The following is a 12,205-nucleotide window of genomic DNA, read 5'->3' on the forward strand; positions in this document are numbered from 1 at the left end:
CAAGAACTTTTAAGGTGGTCAATTTATAAAGTATAAGCTTTTTAACCATGTAATTAATCGTGATGAATGCACTATGCTAGATAAGATGTTGTACACATTAAATTATGAAAGACTTATTCTTGATTTCACTTACTTCACAACGTAGTATGAGTCAAGTGCGATTTCAAATAGGAGTTGGTAGACTTCTTGCAGCCACTGCAGAAAATGTTGTATCAATTTTTGATGTTGAGACTGAGCACAATTTGCATCCTTTATAGGTATGTTTTGTGTTATATTGCATTCACATTCAATGTTTTGTTATCCACACTAAACTTCTAAGCAATATTGGATGAAGGTTATGAGTTTGTTGATTCTCTTAGTTTTGCTTAAATTGGTTTACTTAAGGTATCTGCAGTTTCCACATGTGATGCCTGTATCTTCTAATTTTTTAAATATTTTTCTGCAAATATCTTCAGTGGTTGTAAACATTTATTAGATTTAGATAAAGAAAGAGTTTGAAATGATTAGTATCTTTAATATATTTGTTATTTCAGAGGCATACAAAGCCTGTGCACTTATTTTGTTGGGATACAAATGGAGAATATTTTGTTGTTGTAAGTGAAGATTATGTTAGGGTATGGTCTTTTTGTTCTAGAAAATTAGGTGAATGTGTACATGAACTAAGCTGTAGTGGAAATAAATTCCATTCATGTGTATTCCATCCAAGCTATTCAAAAGTTTTGGTAATTAGATGTTATCAAGTTAGTTACATTCAATATTTTATTTCAAAGCTTCTACTTATTTAACATGTATTTTTTTCCTTGTAAGAGTTGTTAAATTTTGGTAATTGGATGCTATCAGGTTAGTCACATTCGGTATTTGACTTCTAAACTATTACTTATTTAATATGCACTCTTTCCTTGTAAGAGTTGGTAATGATAGACGTTGTGATTGAGATATGTGATATGTTGATCTTTATTGTGTTTGATTGTAGTTATTGGAGCTATGGAATATGGCAGAAAACATGAGTATGACCCTTCCTGCACACGATACCCAAATAAGAATTGGAGAAAAAGGAGAATAATAACACTGGAGTGACAAATGCAAAAAGAGAGAGAGAAGAGAACCTGTCTAGTGATACCCTTAAAGCCAATATCCCGCATCCAGAGTGATGGTCAAGCCTTTAGAGTTGGTGAATTCACCTGCAATGCCTTGGCAACACAATGATAATGTTTTGAAGTGATAAAACAATATTTCATGTGTAAATTGTAGTCCAACCAATATTTAGTTGGAAACTCATATTGTAATACTTGACATTTCATATAATATAATTTATGTGGTTGAAGTTATTTATAGTTGTATTTGATCTTATTTAGTATTGTAAATAACATATGTAACTTTGTGTTTTCATATTACACAAACATGCACATTGTATGATTTTTTTTTTTGAAATTTTAGTCGCAAAATAATACAAATTAATTTATGTTGATTAATAATGAACATATAAAATCAATCTAGAACTACTAAATTAGTAATTTATATTGATTAATGATGAACACAAATAAAATGAATATACGACGACTAAATTAGTCGTTTATAATGATTATTAATGAATGTAAATGAAGTGAATATAAACTACTAAATCAATCATTTATATAATGAATATGAAACTACTACAAAAAGATAAATGATAAATTTGTGATTACAAATGATGACTAAATTTTGCATATATACGACTATTAGTAACTAATTTACAGTATCTTATAACACAACCGAAATTTAGTCATATTTCTTTGGTCACTAATTGGTTTCAAACGATGACTAAAATTTACATATATATGACTATTAGTAGCTAATTTACAGTATCTTATAACGCGACCAACATTTTGGTCATTAATTGGTTTTCTCGAGTGACCATGGAGCAGTATATTTTGTTGTGTATTTGGTCATTAATTGTGGTAATTAATGACAAAATTAATGACTAAATATACTACTAGATGATAAAATTGAGACGACCAATTAATGGATAACCTAAATATGACTAAAAGTTGGTCGCATTATAAGATACTGTAAATTAGCCACTATTGATCACCGATTGAAAAATGGTCGTTTATATGCAATTTTTAGTCATTTTTTAGTAATTAATTAGCCATTTTGTACTAGTGAATATATACAAATTTTTTTCCAACTTTCTTGACAAACAAAGTTGCATCATCAAGATCATAATGTTTGAAATTGAGTTTCAAAAGATGCTCAATTAATTTCTTGTACTAGGCTAGTGGTGCTTGCTTGAGGCCATATAAGGATTTTACAAGATTGCATACTTTATGTTCCTAACCCTTCACAACAAATCCTTCTGGTTGGGACATAAAAACATTCTCTTTCAAATCTCCATTCAAGAAAGAAGTTTTTACATCCATTTGATGGAATTTCCAATTGTTCTAAGCTACCAAGGCAAAGAGTGTCCAGATGGTAGCCCATTTTTCTTTGGGGGAAAAGGTATCCTCATAGTCGACCCCTTCCTTCTGTGTGAAACCTTTTGCCACAAGCCTAGCTTTGTGCTTGTCAAGTGAGCCATCTGATTTATACTTGTTCTTGAAGACCACCTAAAGCCTATTGGTTTGGTTCCCAATGGAAAATCCACCAGCTTCTAGGTGTCATTCTTTATCAAAGCATCATATTCTTTCTACATTGCTTGTTTCCATTCATTATGAGAAGCAACTTCTTTGAAGGAATTTGATTCAAAATATGTAGACTAATTCAGTTCACACACATAAGAAACATCCATATCAACAGGTGAATCAAAATCATCTATATAACCTCCATTTTGTCTAGTTGAAATTCTTGTTCCTATCTTTCCAACCTCATCAAGATGAACACTTTCAAGTGTCTTTGTCAACCATTTTAGAGGACCTTTCTGAGATTTCCCAGGCTACTCAGTTGACTGAGATGGGGCTGAATCAAGATTTGGTCTCCCAATTTTGTCAATCACATCGCTCAAAGTGTCATCAGTGGCCGGAGCTTCATGTGGGGGAGAGAGTGCTTCAAAATAAGATTCCATAGGTTGATTCAATATAGGTATCCCCCCTTCAATATGTGGAATCGCATTATCAAACTCTTGAAAATACCTTGCATGTCTGAATCTATCTAAGCGATCAAGTTGCTGCTCAACAACATTATTAGTCTTGGAAGATTCAAGAAATATCACATATCTAGATATTATAAACTTATTATTCACTTCATCATAGAGATTGTGTGCTTTGGAGTTATTTGACTACCCCAAGAAGATACGTTTGCGACTCCTTGCACCGAGTTTATTTGTTTGTTCCTTGGGTATCAAGGCATAATAGGTGGAACCAAAAAACTTGAGATGCCTCACCGAATGAATGTAGCCATACCACATTTCATAGGGAGTCTTGCTTTTGATAGCATAATATGGACACCTATTCTTTATATATACAACACACATAACCACATTAGCCCAAAATATTATCTTAACGTTCTTGAAAAACATCATCGAACATACCATATTCAAGATTGTCCTATTCATTCTTTCAGCTACTTCATTTGATTGGGGATTATAAGGCACATTTGTTTGATTTTTGATCCCATGTTGAAGAAGATAGTTTTAAAATTCATTTGATGTATATTATTTTCCATTATCAATACAAATATATCCAAAATGTGATTGTGCATCATTTTCAATCCATGCATGAAATTTATTGAATGTTCCAAAAGCTTCAAATTTGTTCTTGAATAAATAAACCCAACACATTTTGATGTAGTCATCAATAAATTTCATAATATATTTATTACCATTTGTAGAAGGAACGAGAATTGGGCCACATAAATTAGAATGAATGAGTTCAATTTTTCTATGTGCTCTGGAATGAGAATCATGAAAACACAGTTTGTTGTGCTTTCCTAGGATACAAGCATCACACTGCTTAAGTTTCTTAGGAATTGTAGGAAAACCAATAAAAACCATTTTTCTTCAACAAACAAAGTTTGTCATAGTTAAATTGTCCAAATCTAGCATGCCATAAAAGACTTTATGGAAATGTACCTTCCTCATAGTGATAACTATATGAAAATTTTTATGCATGAGCAGAGTTTCCTTGTAGCTTCAAAAGTCTTTCTTCTTCTATCCCAATCATGAAAAGTGAGTGATTTGACGTTTTTATGGCCTAAACCTTTCCATCAAATATATGAATGGAGTGTCCTTGCTGGCGGATGTGGACCAAAGACAAAAAGTTTCTCGTCAACTCCGGGAGGTATAGAACATCATGTAGAATAAAGTCTGGAAGACTAGGCAGTTTTAGCCTGATGGTGCCAAACCTTGATGGCTTGAGTTTTGACTTATCTGCAAAATATATTGCTTCATCAACATTATAAGTGAATTCTTCAAAGAAATATCTTCTAAAATTCTTTGGTGAGTTTCTCTTGAATCAAGTGACGAACCAAGTGAAGCATTGAATAAGTCTTCATGTACTCCAATGTTGCAATGTGCCACAACATAATGAGCAGACTCAGGTGCTTTATCTTTCCCTTTTTCAGGTGTTTTACCTTTTCCTTCATTTCTTTCATTCTCGATTATCTCCCAAGGCAACTTACATGTGGAAGCATCATGTCCATCTCTATTGCATCATATGCAATGAAGATCCGATCTTTCTCCTTGGAAATGTCTGCCCCCTACCTCTAAAATTGTTCCTTCCTCTTCCTCTTCGGTCACCTCTTCTTCTAGAAGAATCTTGTGCCTAATTCTTCTCTTTTTGTGCAAGGCACACAACTTCTTTATAAGACTGAGGAGTTGTCATCTTCCCAAAACCCTTCTCTCTTTCAGCAAACTTCTTCTCAAGGGAGTTAAAGGAAATCTCCTTAAGTTTTCCACTTGCTTGCAGTGACTCAAGATAATGCGAATAGGTGGGATATAATGCCTTGACATAGGATGTGAGAGGGACATCTATTTCAACACCAGTGGATTTTATGTCATGCACAATGGATCTTATTTCTGATGCTAAGGAAAGAGGGCCATCATTTTTCAACTCAAGATTGAACAACTTGATCATCAATTAAACAACTTCAAGTTTAGAGTGTGAGTCATATAATTCCTTCAAGTTCTTTAAGGCTTCAAAGGCATTTGAAAATGAAAAAATATGACAACTCACCCCCTCATCTACTAATGCTGCAATCAAGGCATATGCCTCGTTGTTCTTGTTTTCCCAAATAGCAAGCTTCTTGTCAAAAGTGGGCTTCTCATGTGCATTGTCTCCTTCTCCTTCACAAATTCCTTTCCAAAGTTCATTGAAAGTGAGGGTGTGTTTTATTTTCTGAGACCTTTCATAATAGTGCTCTTTGCCAAAAAGAACTATTCCCACAATGGATATGAGTGAATGCATTATAAAATTTGAACTTCACTTCACTGGAATTTAACTTTAGGTTCTTTAAATATTCATGTATATTTAATCCATCTCAACTACTCTCAACAAAATTTTCATGCCATAGCAAGCACCAATGCATATATATACCATATATACATGAATCAACATATGAACTAAATCATACATATGAACCCAAATATATATATATATATATATATATATATATATATATATATATATATATATATATATATATATATGAGTTTACACACCATCACATATGATTCACGACCTTCAAGATATATACCAACGCATTATGTGCCATCACATATGATATAACCATTAAAAAACTTCAATGCATGCAGGCCCACCCTAATGCATATATTTGCCTTCAAAAATAAGTTAACGCAGGGTGTATACACTTTAACACATATATACATACCGTTACAAGTTGTCCAACGCATAACATATATCCATAGCATACCATACCAACATCTCTATGTAATCAATGATACCCAGGGCTTCAATTCAATGCACAGAGGAGAAACGAAACCCAACACACAATGAGTTATACCATACAGCCACAGTTCACAACACCACTAGTTCGGGGCTTCTTATTTAATGCAACGCTCAACTCTACGGAGATCAATACATAACTTTCACTGTAGGAATTACCAAAGCAAAGAGTAGAAAAAAATTGGTTTTGCACAGTCTTCAAATCCACGCTCACCGCTCCATAAGCTTTAGTCTAACGCACATATACATCAATGTTGCATACCATACAACTTAACACGGGGTCTAGCCTTCAACACATCATTTTGACCTCTTCACACATTACATAGGAAGATATTTGAGATTCAAAAGGGATCTGAAACTAAATTTGAGCATACATAGGACAGAGCATTCAGTGAACAGAGCATGGAAACTCGTAGTGTATAGAAGTTACAGGAGCAGAGAAACTAATTTTGGTAGATGGCTCTGGTACCATGTCAGATTTGGAGTAATTCTGAATGAATTTGTTGCATTTGCATTAAGATATAATATGACTATATACAAGGAGAGGGAGACTATTGAGTTTCATCTCCCAGTGTCTCTTCGTCTTCCAACTTCTTTTATTTTTCTATTTATAATATTTACATAGGATTCCCCAAATATTAGGTGTCAACAACAATTATCCCATTTCTAGATTTTTTGTCCCTAAATAGTGACCTCCTAGGATAGACTTGTATATATTGGAGTGTTTTCAACGCATGACAAAAATTAAGAATGATCCTTGTTAAAATTAGGTATCATTTGACACTTTCGAAAAGAAAAGAAAAAAAACACATTTCAATGTGAAGAACATGCCAAATGATCTAAAAATTTATAGCGCATGGAAGTGTAACTCTTAGGAGGGAAATTGTAACGAAAAAGTTAATATACTTATGAATATTCAGAATATGTGGAATATGTAAATATCCTTTTTTTTTTTTTTTTGAGGAAAAACCTGTGAACAGTGTTGAAACCAACGTTTCAGACTAGCTTAGTGAGTCCATCATCAGGGCAATGAGATTTGTTTTTGCGAAGAGAGAGCATGAAAATTACGGAGCTTATTAATAGTTATTTGAAAAGCATTGTTGTTGTCTTCATTAGTAGTTGGCTTATAAATGGTAAATTAATTAATACTTATTTAATTTATTTATTTAGATAGGTATTTATTATATTTATTATTATTTATTTATTTAGTTACAATTTTGTTATATAATTGTTTATTTATAGGACAAGTAATATTTATTATAATGTTGAATGTACAAGAGATATCATGGTTACAAATAAGGGCTTTGCTTATATACTAGGCAATGTGCCTCTTCACAAATAGTCATGTCCTGTAGAGAAAGAAGTTGTAGTGCAGAATATTAGCAAAGTGTGGGTGAGTCACAGAACTGCACAGAACTTAGAAGCCCTAATGTTGAGTGGTAGGAATGGAGTGATTGAAAAAGCCATGGTGGGGTGGAGGAGCATGGCGGGAAAAAGCAGCGTGATGTTTGTGATGGAAGGGGCCGAAAGTCTCATTAGTTATATGATGATGGTGTAGGGAATGGGGAGATATGTGGTGTTTGTGGTGCGGGGAATGGTGAAATCTATGATATTTGTGGTGTGGGGAATGGTGAGGTGGGCGGTGCTTGAATTTGCCATTGCATTTGTGGTGTGGGGAATGGTGAGGTGGGCGGTGCTTGAATTTGTCGTTGAATGGTGAGGTCGGTGGTGTTTGTGCTCATGTATGTGGTGGCCATGTTCGTGGTGTTTGTGTTTATGGCAATGTGGAAGGGTTGGGGTAAGGGGACGGGGAGAGTGAAAACGGTGAGGTTGGAAGGCTAAAGGTAGTGAAAGGCATGGTTCAAGATTTGGAGGAGAGGGGACAAATGATGGTGAAGGCCTTTGAACCACTAAGAGTAGCCTACCTGAGTGAGATGGGTAGGGGCATGTTTCCTGGGAACTGCAACTATCTCCACCTCTCATTTATAAAGCTTACAAATCAAATTCAACAATTCTCAACTGATCAAAATTTCAGAGAGGAGATGCAATGCAAATCGAGAATGAAAGATATAAGGAGAGGCATTCACGTTTATATTTCTAGACATTCATGGCATGGTTGCTCCTGCTAATTCTGGTTTGCTTGCATGGGAAGGAAGAATTTTATTTCTTGTGTGCCAAGTAATGTTGCAATGCCGTGGGTGCCAAGAAACACGTGCAGAGTCAACTTACACCGGTGAATGATGGATGTGGTCTGCCTACAAAACAAGTTTTGTGATTGGTGAACCATCCAATTCTTTCGGATTTTTTTACCATTTGAATGGTAGGTGTGGTTTTATATGAATATAAGAATTTTGAATATTATTTGTGAGTTTCAAAGTGAAATAGGGTATTGATCCGTTCCCAAAACAATTTGAGATGAAATAATTTGTCACTTTTGTGATACTAAGAGTTTTGAAGATGAAAACTACTATCTCTGATATCTTGGCTCTTAGTCACATCCATTCTCATTCCAAAACATTTTCCACATTACCAACATTGGCTTGTTAAGTCAACAAAACTATAATGATCTAGAAACACTTATTTCCCTTCTTTTTAAGCATATAAATAAAATATTAAAGAATCTCAATTAATCTCTTATTTTCTTAAAATTAGATTAAAAACACTAATCTTAAATCATTATCATTTTATTTTATTTACATAATTTTATATTAATTTAAGTGTAAGTTAAATACATCAATAAAATTCATACATAAACACTAGCATGATATTCTCAATTATATTATTTATATTATATAGATTAATATTGCTAAATGTAATAACTTTAATTTTCATTACTTCAAATTTCTTATTCATTATATTATTAATTTATGAGGGGATACTTTTAATTATTTAAATAATAATTTTATGTATGTATTAACAATTGTATAGAGTGTTTTGTTTTTTTTTCAAAATTAATTTGATTTAAATGCAATCTTAAAGTTATATAGGAAGTAATAATTACATAATTTATGAGATTTGATTTGATTAAGAATTTTGAGTTTAAAATATATATATATATATATATATATATATATATATATATATATATATATATATATATATATATATAATTAATTTTATTTATAAAAATTTCCTAACAAAATTTTATTAGAGTATATTTTGTTTATTTAATTAAAAAAAAACATCGTGCTTTAAAGGTATATTTCTAATTATAGTATTATTTTAATTGAGAATATCGTAAATAGACTCATTAAAATAACACTTCTTGGAATGCATAAACCAATTGCCCCCTCTAAATTCCTCACTAAGCAAAGCCCCTTCTCTTATTACCAGGGCCTCCTTTGAATTTTTCTTTTCCTAAGAATTAAATTCTCTATAGGTTCTCTTATCACCAAGGCCTCCTTTGAAATTTTCTTTTCCTAAGAATTAAATTCTCTTTAGGTATGTCGGATGATAACTAAATGAAAAGCGTCCTAGAGTTTGTTGCCAATGAAAGAGCACAATATTATCCAAATGTATTAAGCCCTTAAACCATTCAATTACCACTTCCGAATCTCCTACTACCTATAGATCTTGAACACCATTGGCCTTGGAAACTTTTAATAATGTTGAAAGTCACACAAACTCTACTCGAGTATCAATTTCTCTCCTAGATCTAATCTTGAGCTTGAAAAAATGATCATGACTAAAATATAAAACAATACTAGCACTAGTATCACCCTTCACACCTTGATATGCACCATCAAAGTAAATCCAAGGATATGTTGAACTAAAAGATGACATGTGGCCATAATTGATCTTGGAAGCCCTGGTTTACTTTATTGTTCACAGTAAGCAACTTGGATGACGTGAGCCACCACACCTGCACATCTCGTAATTCCTTTGAACAACACTCAATTCTGGTTCAATAGCAGTCCCTATGTAATGTATGTCAACAATTGTTTAAAATATTTAACATGTACATCATGTACACAATGCTTCATGCTCTACTTGAAAGAACCAACAATCCAAAAAAGAAAAAAATCCAATGATCTATGAACTTATTCTTGTGACACCTAGAAAACAATTGGACATAAGACAAATAGATGATCCACCAACTCTCCATCCCACTAACAAACAATGCACTTATTGGAACCTTGCTAGCCCTGCTTTTGGTTGTTGTTCTAAGTCAAATCCTTATTAGCTAACACCAACTAAATAAAAATGTTAGCTTTTAATGGACATCTCCATTTACATACAATTGGAAACCATCATTTTTTTATTCATCCATAATCATATAAGAGAGTTCCTCATACTCTTGTTTTGTTGTTAGAATTCCAATTGATTCATTCCATGACCACACCCGCTAATCCTCCTCACCATTCAATAGTATATCACTTTGATTTAGACCTCGAATAATCCTTCTTCATTCTTGAGCTAGATTCCCCTCTAAACCCATCACCTTCTCCAACAAACACTTTTAATGCCCACCATCAGGCTCTCCACTAACACTAATGTCTGTGGGATAATATAAACCCTCTTCTTCAGTTGACGCCTTAAATCATATAACAGAGGAAAATATTCCATTCACCCCATCCATTGATCCAACCCTATATAAACTTCGTACCCATTTCCTATTTTCCAAGGCACCCATCATCCAAGGACAAGGAATGCATGAACCAAGCCCTTCCAAATATTTGAAACACTTCACCTGTTATATACCTAGGGGGGATAATATGGGGTACAAAGGGAGGTACCCAAGGGAATAATGTAATAATGGGATGGGCTATAGTAATAAATAAGGTGGTTAACCCGTGTCATGTAAGGGACCACAAGTATTTAGTAATAATGTAATGGGCCCATGGTATTAGTTCGATGGTATGAGGGAACCATGGTAATGACCCATGGTATTGTATGTATGAGGCCTATATAGAGTCCAAGGAGGCCTATGGAGGATGGGTCATTACCATGGTTCCCTCATACCATGGAACTAATACCATGGGGCCATTACATTATTACTAACTACTTGTGGTCCCTTACATGATACGAGTTAACCACCTTATTTATTACTATGGCCCATCCCATTATTACATTATTCCCTTGGGTACCTCCCTTTGTACCCCATATTATCCCCCCTAGGTATATAACATCACCCCGACTTTACTTGAGTTAAGATCCATTGTTTCACAGTGTGATTAAGAAAGTACCATTGTTTCATTAATTAGGCTCCACATCCTTTCTAAAAATAGAGCCTCCGTAGACTTTTTATTTCCATTACTTCTCCAAACAAAGATATTCTTTTTTAATCCCCATCCACCACATTTATTGGGATTTTCTAATGCCTTTAATATAGCCAAAGGGATTCCCTCCTTTTCTTTATTTTCCATCCAAAGAAAACTTAAACAACATTTTTTGATACCATCTAAAATGCTTTCTAGGACATATGCAAGTGAAAGCTAACATACTGGGATACTTTCAAGTATGGATTTAATAAGGATGAGCTTACCTCTAATGGAGAGCCATGTAAAACACCAACAACTAATCATTTTTCAATCTATTTAACCAACCAAATCCAGACCACTATCTAATAATCATTCATCTTTAAAAATTAGTCCAAATATTTTAGATTGTGATTCAAATCATCCTTATTAAAAAGGAAGGCTAGACTTATTTGATTGACTACCTTTAGAGAAACTTCATTGTACAAAAATTAAGATGTATCATTACTAATGTACATGCCTAACAAAAGACAAAAATGATCAAGCATTCCCTTCATAACCCTTCACTACAGTACTTTTTCTATATATTAAAACGTCATCCACAAAAGTAAATTAAGAAACCCAAATGTGCTCTGCAGCCTGAATACCTTTAATCCTACCACTAACATAGGCCTCCTTGAAGAGTCTGCTCATTCCTTATGCAATTACAAAAAACAAAAACGTTAATAATAGGAAAAATTGTTGCAACCCACACAAAGATTTAAAGAATTTTGATGGAGAGACAATAATTAATATTGAGAAACTAATCGATTAGACACAACCCATAATCCAATTTACAATATCCAACTTCAACTCTATCTACAACAGGACCAAGCACAAGAATTTCCAACTTACCTTATCATAAATTTTAGCCAAGTATAACTACATGAACACTGTATTAATTTTTAGCTTTTTTATTGAGTGGAGGTATTCACTATCCATTGTAGAGGAACCCATACTATTCCTTTGATATGTTAGAAAATAGAATATCTTTTCATTTGGTAGCCAACACTTTTGCAATTATTTTGTACAAAAGGTTGCATAATGAAACTAGCATGAAGTTTGAGAAAGAGACAGATGAATTTTCTTTGG

The sequence above is a fragment of the Pinus tabuliformis genome, chromosome J (assembly GCF_031772625.1).
Source record: "Pinus tabuliformis cultivar Carrire ecotype Pingquan chromosome J, CPIR1, whole genome shotgun sequence".
Lineage (NCBI taxonomy): Eukaryota > Viridiplantae > Streptophyta > Pinopsida > Pinales > Pinaceae > Pinus > Pinus tabuliformis.